General features: G+C 32.2%; 1 pseudogene; it reads right to left on the reverse strand.

Moving 5' to 3' along the window:
- Positions 1-6,649: 6,649 nt before the first annotated feature.
- On the reverse strand, positions 6,650-11,552 carry LOC148589898 (uncharacterized; annotated as a pseudogene).
- Positions 11,553-12,285: the final 733 nt, after the last annotated feature.

A 12,285-nucleotide genomic window follows, 5' to 3' on the forward strand; every position in this document is an offset into this window, starting at 1 on the left:
GTACTTAGTTAAAATTTAGAGAAAAATATGAGAATGTTCTATAAGATTTGAAGTTTAAAGGCTTGTGGTGGAATCTAAGTCTCATGTGCTTCTTGTAACCAAGGTGACCTTTATAGTTTATAATATATCAAGTTAAATTGAAGGACCCCCTTTAGCCATGTGATGTACAAGGGTGAAACATACCTGTCACCAAACTGAAAGGGAATGGATAAAGATATCAGAGTTCCCTTAACGTTCTTGGAAGCATGTTCTCGGCTTCGGTATTGAGGCGGTCGACAAGATTTGGTATAGTGGACTTGCTTGTTTCCTTACTAACGGTCGGCTGGGATGAAAATGCTATTGTTTTGGAAAAAAGAATCACAAATGGAAGAGATCGAGAGGTGTCAATGTCACACAAAAATGGGAAGCCAATATCTGCTGTGTAAGTTAAAATCAAAACTAGGATTTATAGATTTTTTCGTCAAGAATAATTGGGACTTCAGGTTCAATATGTCATTCTTATTCGCAAGTTTAAGGGCTTTGTCGTGGAATTTGAATCTCAAGCACACGAAGCAAACTCCTCTCTATATGCTTCTTGCAATTAAAGCGAGGTTTATCCTATACCAAGCTAAACTCATTTAATGTACAAAGATGATACCTTCCCCCAAAAATGAAGGCAAGGAATAAAGAGAAGAGTTCTCAAGTACATGGGCCTCCTTTGTGAACTTCATTCTTAGAAAATTGTTATACTAACCACTTACTTAATGACACTTATTAGCTAGCATGGGATTGAATGGTATTAATGGTTTTTTTTAATAACACGTTAATTACATACTAACACTTATCAACAAGCGCTTGAAAAAAAAAAAAAAAAAAAAAAGCTCTTTTTTGTTGTTTATTCTAAACGTCAGAAATTTTATTTTTATCGTCGTTTCTTTATAAAACGCCATCATAAAAAAAAAAAAAAAAAAAAAAGGCATTTATGCAAATATGTCAGCTATAAAACAAAAATTTCTGGTGTTAAGAGTTAAACGTACGCCAAGAATGGTTAAATAAACATTCCTGCTGCAAGTTCAATTATTTAAAGTATATAATATTATATTAAAAATCAATAAACAAATTAATCACATTGAGTTCACTAATTGATGTGTGCCCTTTTGGAATCCATGTTGTCAAAGTTTCTAGGGATATTTCAAGCTTTTACTATAAATTATTTATAAAATTGACTTAAGAGTCCATAATTTATAAAATGATTAATCATTTTCACTCTTCACACTTCACATGAGAGAGAAGAGTTTAATCATTTCATCAATTATATCAACATTGTAAGTGGCTTTTAAGAAAAATTGTAGTATCCATTCTTATCTTACAATTGGTTCAAAGTATAATTAAACAAGAATAGTATCCATTATAAGTTATAACGTCTTTAGCACAACTAGAACACAACCTTTTCACTTTATCCTATTCCATCGTATCTTCCTACCTTCTCCCTACTCTCATAAGCAAGGAATTATTTTGAAAAGTGTCAAAAATTATTAAAACATTCCTTCGAAACTTAGCAATCATAAAAACGTGCATTCGAAACTTTTGACTAGTTATTTCACGTTGTTACCATATCTTCACGTTCAAACTATTTTTTACTAATGGCGGTTCTTGCTATTAGAGCAATAGGCACACAATCAACAAGTATTGTTGGGACATTGGCTTTAACCAAATATTGTTCTGTTAGATGTCTAGGGGGATTGTTAAACACCCTCCTACCCCCAAATTCTATTCATCTCTTTTTTTAAAAAAAAAAAAAAAAAAAATCAACATCATAATATTCTCACATTTTATATCACATTATTTACTTTTTACTACTATTTAAACCAAAAAATCACTATAAAATAAAACTTTTTCACTTTTTTTATACCAATTATTACTCTCACTATTTTTTTCGCCAACTCATAAACAGTGTTTAAGCGTGGTATGGTGTTTACCAAATAACCCCCCTATATTCTGCCACAACTGAATTAAAAAAAAAAAAAAAAAAAAAAGCTTAAAGAACAAGTAGTCAGGATCAAAAAATCTTAATTCAAAGTCTTCAAAACATCAATCTCCTTAAGGAATCTCTGAAAGAGGTTTGCTACAATGCATTCCCTCAACCATCTCCCCACCATCTTCTCTCTTCGAAGCCCCTTTGATATGAGAGGATCTCGCGGGATGTGCCTTTGACTTGGTCGCCTATGGCGGTCGAGTTTGCTTGACAGAATCGATCGTTGATAGGCTTCAAAGAGCCAATTGTGTGGCTGGACCTTGCTCACAAGATGGGCTCTGGCGGGCTTTAGGCCCATGCGCCTATTTGGCAGCCCATTCCCCAACAGTTTATAATTATTTCCCCTTTTAAATGAAGGGAAGCAAGAACTCCAATTACCATTATAGCCAACAAGGTCGGCAAATGTTTCTATTAATATGAGACAAATGGCTTCAATGAATAAAATTAGCATGAATGACAAATTGATATGCTAGATTTTCAAAGTTTCACAAGCTTCCATGGCTTAACTACAATTTCAAACTTAATAGAGTCTATTGCAAACTTACAAGTTCAAAAAATATATTCTTAGTAAGCATCCAACCAAAAGTTCTGCAAAAGGTATATTTCCCACTCAGAATTTTAACAAATGACACTGTCAAGTAATCCATTTTTTCCATTGAACTCAAAATGGTACATGGAATGCAAATAGATAGACAAAAGCATACCGTAATCAGACGTCCATCCGCCTCTCAGTTAAAACAAACAACAGCAACAATGTGGGACTTTAAACTTCTGAATAACCTTCCATTCTACTTGACATTAAAGAATCACTGGTATTAGAGAAGGTATAAGCAATGAAAAATATAAATTCAAGTATAAATTTCACCGTTGTATACACTAACAAACACCTTTTTTGTTTTTGTTTTTGTTTTTTTGATAAGTAAAGTTTAAAGTATAGATTTCAAATCTAGGAGTTAGAGAAAGTAACAACCAACTAATGAGTACCAATAGCAAGTTCGAACAATAAAGTAAGGCTACTAACTTCAACGTCGTGCAGTGAGACTGTTCCATCTTCAAGCCCAACAGCAATGGCTTTACCGTCAGGTCGCCAACATAATGATGTTATGCACCTTCCTAGAAAATGCTTTAAAAATTCAGTAATTAAGTACACTACTAAGGCACATTTCGCGAATGTTGAAATCCAACAGCAAAATTTGAACCCAAAATAAAAAATAAGAAATAAGAATTTTTTTTTAATATATATATATCAGAGCAGCATACCATATACACATACAAATATAGATATATACATGTGTGTGTTGAATTAAGTAATACCAAATTATGATCAATTGAATAGGAAACTACAACAATCAACCAACTGAACGACTTAATTTGGATTCTGAAATTTGCTACAGATTAATACAAGTCGTGGAAATTGAGTTAGGCAAAAGAGAGAGAGAGAGAGAGATAATCACCATGAGAAGTTGTCCACAACCTCTGCCAATTGAAACGATGCAGCAAAATCTTGGAGTCTACCGTAACCACGGCCAGCAAATCCTTCTCGGGGTTCCATTCCGAAATTTTTATCTGCCATTGTAAGTCCCCGAATTAGAAAATGCACGCACACATATACACACAGCACAGCACACATGTACAGCCACATTGAAAACCTGAGAGGCGACTGGTTTGTCGAATTGAAGCTGAAAAGGAAGCACACATGGGTGGAACCAAAATTTCTCATTGGAAAGAGCAAAAGTATGAATCATGAGGAGTCAAACCTTATAATTTTTTTTTTTTTTTTAATGTTTTAAAAATGCACTAGCATGTTGCAAAAAATGTAAATTTTTTCACGTTTTCAACTTTTTATTTTTTATTTTTTGATACACACTCACAAACGAAATACCTTTACACAATTTTGTTTAAAAATGTGCGTTTAAACTATGAAATTGCAAGACCCAACGCACCCTAAGTTGAGTACGTAAATTGGAAATATTTTTATTTTTCTACTAAAAAGAAAAGTTAGTTAACCGATTCGAAAAACGAAATAATTAAGAACCATCAATGATTATCTTTCCCATTGCTTCGATCTTATAAATGAGTCGTAATAAGCAATACAGAATGATTTTTGTCTTCGCATGTACAACATCAGACCCATTTGTGTTCATGGGACTGCACAGGATCTCATTCAAAAGGAAAGAATTTCACAGTTATAATCATTTCCCTTTTCAAATTAATGAGAGGAAGCAACATGCAATTCCAATTACCATTCTAGCTAGCCAACAAGCTTGGTCGGCAAGAAAATTTCAAGAATGACTACAGAAGGTTTCAGATATGGGTCGTCCTTGTAAGCTGAGTACAATGGAAAGTCTCTCTCTGCAATTCTCTCGTCCTTTCGAATCTTTGCCACCAGGCTCTCAACTCTCAAGGGATGGAAAGTTAGCCTATTACATTTCACACCAACGTTCAACATAAGAGTGGAAGAAGAACAAGATTATGGGTCCATTTGGATTTGTAATTTTAAGATGAGCGATTCAAAAAATTACTTCAAAATGTGCAATTTAAAAACGTGATTTTTGCAAATACAGTTAAACGTTTGGTAAAATTGCAATTTAGTTTTTAAAATCTAGGCTTGTCAATGCAGGCGGTTAAAAACCGCCCGCTAACCGCTAACCGCTTAACCGTATTAACCGCTAACCGCCTAGCTGCTATAACCACCTAGCGGTTAGCGGTTATTGGGTTTACTAACCGCTAACCGCCTTTTAATAAAATATATTTTTATAATTATAATTATAAAAATATTTATACATATAACATAATCACTTGATCATTAAATCACAATTTTTTTTAAAAATAATTAAATCACAATTTGAGTATTAATATATTATCACTATAATTTATATGATTATATCATATAAATCACTTGATCATTAAATCACAATTTTTTTAAAAAATAATTAAATCACAATTTGAGTATTAATATATTATTACTATAATTTATATGATTATATCACATGATCAATTAATCATTAAATCATTTGATTATATAATAACAAATTATGCATATATAATATGACATAACTCATAAGTATACAAATTCATACTAATACAACAATTAAATATCTAGAGACTTATTTCCAATGTATGTTATAAACTTATAAGTCTATATATGTTATAAGGACTTATATAAGTCTACATTTGCATATGAATAATATAAATGTATAATATCAATACTTAATCATATGATTCAATGACAATTCAAATACTTTATTCAAGACTTCAAGTGAATCATATTATTAATGTACAATAATGATATGATTCGTATAATATCAAATTAAGTAATTGACATTGGATTAAACAATGACCAATGTGTTACTTATAAACACAATTTAAGTATTAATGTATTATCATTATATGTTATGACAGTTGTCTGAATTCTGAACTTTTTTTTTGTGTTGTTTTTTTTTAAAAAAAAAAAAAAAAAAAAAGTTAACCAGTTATGATTTAATATTTAAGGAAATTTTTTTTAAGTACAAGTAAATGTAAATTTTGGGTAAAATATTTTAAATTTTTCAATATGGGCTATTTTTATAGCAATTGGGCCCAAGAAGACACTAAAAAAAAAATGAGGGTAAAAAAAAGCCCAAAAAGGCCCAAAAAAGAAGAAGCTCAAAAAACCCTAAAGAAAGCCCAAAAAAAAGTCCAATTTTAAAAAAGCGGTTAGCGGGCCGTTATCTATTTCACTAACCACTAACCGTTAACCGCTAAGCAGTTAGCGGTTGCGGTTAGTGAAATCTACTAACCGCTAAGACGGTTACAGTTAACGGTTATTGGCAATAACTGCTAACCGTAACAGCCTTAACACCCCTATTAAAATTATGCATTTTTTAAAAAACGCACCCCTTTTTTTACTTGAAAATGGATTATTTTTTTGGTTTTCAAACAGAAATTAAAAAAATAAAAATAAAAAATAAAAAATAAAAACAAAACAAAACAACTTCATAACTATACATTTTTTACCTTGTAAAATAGCAAAGCCAAAACGATTAGCAAGGGGACAAAAAATTGCAAAAGAGTAATTGTATATAATATTATAATACATAGCACCTCGGGTCGGATATAACCAACCACAAGAAAACGCAAATCCTCCTCATAGAAATCTTCATCAGCAAAGTCATGAAGCAACCATGGCTCCTGCATTATAAACTAGAGTTAACCAGGAAAAAGGATAAAAGAAAAAGGAAATTCAGATGCTACAATTTGTGTCTCGTTACACTCGCTATAGTCTTTTGACTCTTTTCTGGGTTGTTAAAATATGGGTTCTAGCCAATGCTCAAGACCATTTTAAAAACGCCTCTAGCTAGTTGATACTCGAGCCCAACCAAAATATACCCTTGAGGGATGTTCTGAAAGGAGAGTTGAATAACCCTCGGTGGATAGATTAGCTGAAAATATAAACTACTTTTTAGATTAGCACAATGCCACAAATTATCAAGCAAAAGAGGTCGAATTAAGTAGTGTGGATATATATATACATTACAAACAACTCCATCCCTACTGAAAGGAAATAAAGATACAGAAAAAATCTTCTGCCCATCCTCCAATTTTTATTTTATTTTTAATAAACAGCCATTGGATTGACCAGTTTATTCAGTTTACTCAAAAAATGTCTAATCTTTCACGACCAGTACTATGTTGGAAGTGAACGACCCCTATGCCAAGATGAGCCATTAATAACCAAACAAATGTGATAAGTTCTCCTCCTTTGCTTAGTTGAGCAACATGAGCATTGGCCTTGCAATGGCTTGCAGCATAAGATAATAATTCCACCCACACTTCACTCATTACACCCCATCTCTTCTCGGTCTCCAAAGTTTTTAGCTTTTTGGCGAGAATACATGCATGCATCGAACAACACAGATTTGCTTCTATCCCCCTTCACAGCAACAGGTTCCAGATCAGTATTTACTTCAAGGATTCTAGTACAAGCCTGTTTATGTTCTTGATCTTGTTCTTGTCCTAGGTCGACCTTTTTGTCGAAGAATCTTTTGGCCTCGGCACAGGTATCGCGGAATCTTCTTTGGCCAATACCTGCTACAGCTGACATCATAGTAGGCTGCATAACAAGAAGATATAACATATAATCCGAAAGGATTTTACAAAATTCAAGATTAATATTAGCGCTGTCGTCATGACTCTCCGTATGATAACAGAGTTCAGTAGCAATATGCCATAACATAAGGCTCTCATCATAATCAACGTCGGCGATATAATGCTTAAACTTGCTACTCTCAATACCAATAATCCCATCAATATTTTGTAGAACCCAATCACCTCGGGTTGAACGTATATTGTGAGAATAATGTTTCTTTTTCAGCCCATCAAAGATAAAACCCCATTGCTGTTTTGTTAATGGTTTCTTGGAAACGTATTTCATCCGATCATAGAAATCCTTAAGGCCCAATTTTTCACTGACATAATTTAATATCCGGCCAAAATAATTGAAGGGTTTAAGGTTCTTTTTTGAACGTTCTTGTAGACAATAATCTATAAAATTGTATGTATCCAATGATTCATGCCACCTCCGGAATAGGATTCGTCTAGCCCGTCCCAAGCAACTCATTGATTCTAAACCTTCTCCCCAGTTTATCTTCTTGAGATGGAGAAAGTATCTGAAGAGAGGGAGGAAGTATCTGAAGAGAGGGAGGAAGTATCTGATTATTCCTTTCCTTCTTTTTCTTTTATTCCTATTGGAAGTAATTGAAATGATCTCCTCACGCTCATGGGTGGAAGCAACAGCAATAGTCCAATCCGAGAAAGCCAGCGTAAAGAGAGCAATTGTATCCAAGGCTATGGCACCAAAGAGCAAGGTATAGGTAATTCCAACGTCAATCTTGCCAAAACTATGCTTATCTAATGAATAGAAGGCTGAAAGAGCTGCAACAACCGCACAACTGGATGTAAACCGGGCAAAGTATCCAAATATGGAACGTATCACGACAGCCTTCGTATAGAGAACTGTATAGAAGAAGTTTAGTTCAATTGCTATGACTTTAAAAACAACTTCTGCGGTTCTGTCACCGAAAAAATCTCGGCTCTCCCGATGCTCTTCGAAATTAAAGATGTGATCCACGATGAGACCCTTGAACATTTCAAAGAAGTGATAAGCAAGTCGCACCTCCGCAATAGCATCGAGATCGCTTTCATGGCGTTTCAGGACAATACCTCCTGGTAGCAGGTGTATCATTGGACGTTGGCGTTTGGCCTTTTCTATTGCAGAGTATCCCTCCATAAACTCTGCATAGTCAGGCCCTGGGTCAGGCGCTTTAAGAATGGATTTTCGAAATGTATTCAGGTTTGCTTGAAATAAAGCATATGTTCGCTCACCATACTTGATGGTTCCAGCGACAAACAGAAGGAGAGTAGGGACCCATAACTTGTTACTGGGAAGGGATTGGCCATAGACAATAATAGCAGTGAGAACCTGGCTTAGGAGCCCAACCAAGTGCCTTAGCCAGAGAGCATTATCCTCCAGAGAAAAAGCAGTTACGGTATCTGGACCACCGAGGTGTAACAAAAGAAAGGGAGCCCAAAACGCCAGAATGTCAGCATGATCATCAAATTTTTGAGTATATTTTTGACGGCTGGAAATAAGTCCCAATGCAAAGATAGCAGCCCAATCGGCCAGCAAGTAAGCTAGCCAAATCAGCGAGATTACCATCACATTTCCTGTGCGTTTTCTAAATGGTGCAATCAGAATTAGAATGATCTGTAGTGAGAGACTGAACAGAACGAAACCTTGGATGCTCCATTCATCATACAACTTCTTGATGGAGTTAAACATATCCTTCCCTTGGTTGTTTAATTTTCTTTCTCCTTTCTTTCACCCTGTTGAAGAGCTAGAACTTCGAGTGTTAGTTCTATTTGGTACAGAAAATGACTATTTCATTAAAAAATAATAATTATTATTATTGAGAATGTAAAATGGAATAACTATTTATATTTCTTAGTTTGGTGAGAATACATATAACATATATAACAAAATAAAATAATAATAATAATTTTTAAAAAAAAAAATAAAAGTATACTTTGATAGATAACCCAAATTTTTAGGTTTTATGGAAAAACTAATATGTGTCATGGACGAGACAAAATTTAGAGGAATTAAGGTAATTAAGATGAAGTATGAGATTGAATGCATATTTATAATCAATTTCATATCTAATGAGAATTGAATAGCAAAAAAAAAAATCTCATGGGAATTTTCTGATGCCTCTCCAAATTAGGGTTCAAAAAAAGTACACTATCCCTGTGTCTTGATTTTTGTTTCTCGATTGAAATGACGCAACTATTGATAAAAGAGTAAAAATAAACCATACATAGGAACGAACATAATGAAATCCATAGAATTGAAAATGTGATGGCTTTCGTCGGCTGTGAGAGTAGTGTGATAAACAAACAAATGAAATCAGGAGGTATATATATATTGTTATTTTGAACCACAAGTCAATTTATATATAGTCGGTTAGAGTAATATGTTATTTTGTAGACTATTAGACTATTATTGCACAACTTAATAATGTGACAGTGAAAGTCAATCATTGAATCAACACTTAAAAAAAATGAAGGATTAATTTTTATTGTCATTTTATTTCAGTTGCATAACAATCATATAAGAGTCTAATAAATAAAATTACTAATCATGATAGTCAAAACATGATAACTCAGTATAATATATAGTTGGTATAAGAGTTGACCGTATAATATAATGGTTCAATTATGGACACCAAAGTTTGTTAACAGCCTTTTCTATATATATATAAAGAAACAATAGTATAAGAGCCTAATAAATAGAATTACTCAATTATTTATGATAGTTAACACAAGATTACTCAGTGTAATAGTTGGCATAAGAGTTGACAATATAATATAGAGCAATTTTAGGAGGCCTACTTATGTCTTACTTGTGTTTTATTAAGAAGCTTGTGATTGATTATTATTAAAATTTGATCAAATTGTGATTTTAATAGCCACATTATTCTTAGTAGAATACAAGTAAGCATCGTAGAATTACTTGTATAATATAATGGTTTAATTATGGACACCAAAGTTTGTTGACAGCTTTTCTAGAAGAATAACTGTATCCAATGAAAGACTAAAATAAATTATAAAAATGATGACAACAGGTTACATTGAATGGACAAACTTTTAAACATGTTTGTAAAATCTTATATAATTACATTCAAGGACGTAACATGTTAATTTGTAAGACAATAAAACTTTATATGCATTACAATCGCATTACTTCGCCAACTTTATGGACAAACTATAAACACAATTAATTAAATGATTCGGGTTATGGTTAAGTTATATATCTTATACTTATTGCTCAATATGATTCAAACCTGACACTAGGGCTAACAATTTTTTAAACAACTCCCAAACTCGACATGAACCTAACACGAAATTAGATGTTTTGGATTAAGAAATTTGACCCGTTTAATTAAATGTGTCGGGATATAATTGACCCAAACCCAATATTCATGTCTTATACTCATGCATCGACAAGACCAAACCTAATATTTGATAGTATTTTTTACCTTAATAATTGTTCTAGAAGCAAATCGAGCACTCGGTGAAAGTAATAATAATAATAATAATTTAGCTGACTAAGAAATATTAGAAATTAGGCCCACATGCCATGTACAGTTTAAGTATACATAAATTAAGCTGTTTATGTAAAAAATAAAAAATAAATAAAAAAATAAAAAAATTAAGGTGTTCAGTAATTTATCACAAATAAATAATTATTTGTGGGATTATAATTGAAGTAGATTTTATTCTGAATTTGTATTACTTAATGAGATGAATAATTAAGAAAAAAGTTTTAATTGATCGTCCATGACCTAGCTAGCTAGCCTATGAATACAGAAACATGTTTATTCCATGTATGAGGTATTAGTGGGCATAGCTTATTTATTTATTAGAAGATACCTCTTTTACTAAAAATGAAAAAAAAAAAAAAAAAAAAAAAATTATTCATAGTTCATGTTGCTTAAGTCATTTGATTCGCTTAAGTATGAACGTAGGTAATTTTAAATCTTTTTCCATTCCATATTTTAAGATATTATTGTTTTGAATATTACAAGAAATTGTTTGTCTTTAGGATGCTATTACCCACCCAAGAAATCCTGGGATTTAACTAGTTTTTGTCCAAAATAATTGGGTCTTTGGTTTAATGGGGATGGATGTGGCGGATTAAGGTTGACCTATATTGTCTTATACCCATGCATCAACATAATTCGAACCCAACGCGCGATAGTATTTTCTACCTTAATAATTGTTCTATACGCAAATGGAACACTTGGTGATCAAAAAAGAAAGAAGACAAAAAAAAAAAAAAAAAAAAACCGTATTAGCTAAATTACAAATGTTAGATATTGAGCATGCATGTCACGTATGGTTTAATTAGCTAGACATAAATTAAGATGTTCAGTAATTTATCACAAATAAAAAATTATTTCATGTCAAAAAAAATATATATTATTTGTGGAATCATAATTGAAATTGATTTTGTATTATTTAATGGAAGGAATAATTAAAAAAAAGTTTTAATCAATGGTTCATGGCCTAGCCTATAAATACAAAACATGTTTATTCTAAGGTATTAGTGGGCATAGCTCACAAGACACCTCTTTACTAAAAAAAAAATTCAAAGTTTCTATTGTTTAGGTTACATGATTCGCTTAAGTTTTTTTTTTTTTTTTTTTTTTCCACTGCATATTTTTACACATTATTGTTTTGAATATTACAAGAAATTATTTGTCTTTAGAATGCTATTATCCGCCCAAGAAATACTGGGATTTATAGCAGTTTTTGGTCCAAAATAATTTGGTCTTAGGTTTAAATTAGGTGTCAGAGCGTTTGCATTGAGTTAGCTAAAATAGATTGCTATTTAAAAGCCTACAATCAATTAGTCATCCCCACACTAAAATTAAGTTGAGATAAAAGGAAAATTTAGAGAGCCACGTAACTCAATTTAAAAGTTTTTTTTTAAAAAATTTAAAAAAAAATCTCTCCCTCTCACTTTTTCTCTCTTTCTCTTAATAAAAAAAAATAAAGAAAAATATTTAAATAGTATTAAGGGTGATAACTGATACGTACCTGCCAACAAACCGAAAGGGAATGAATATCAGTTACTGAGACGGTCGACAAGATTTGGGACAGCTAGCTTGTTTCCTTATTAACGGTCGGCTGGGACAGTGAATAATGATATCTTATGTGTACGTAAGTTG

This window comes from Corylus avellana, chromosome 1 (genome assembly GCF_965113065.1).
Source record: "Corylus avellana chromosome 1, dhCorAvel1.hap1.2, whole genome shotgun sequence".
NCBI classification, from domain to species: domain Eukaryota; kingdom Viridiplantae; phylum Streptophyta; class Magnoliopsida; order Fagales; family Betulaceae; genus Corylus; species Corylus avellana.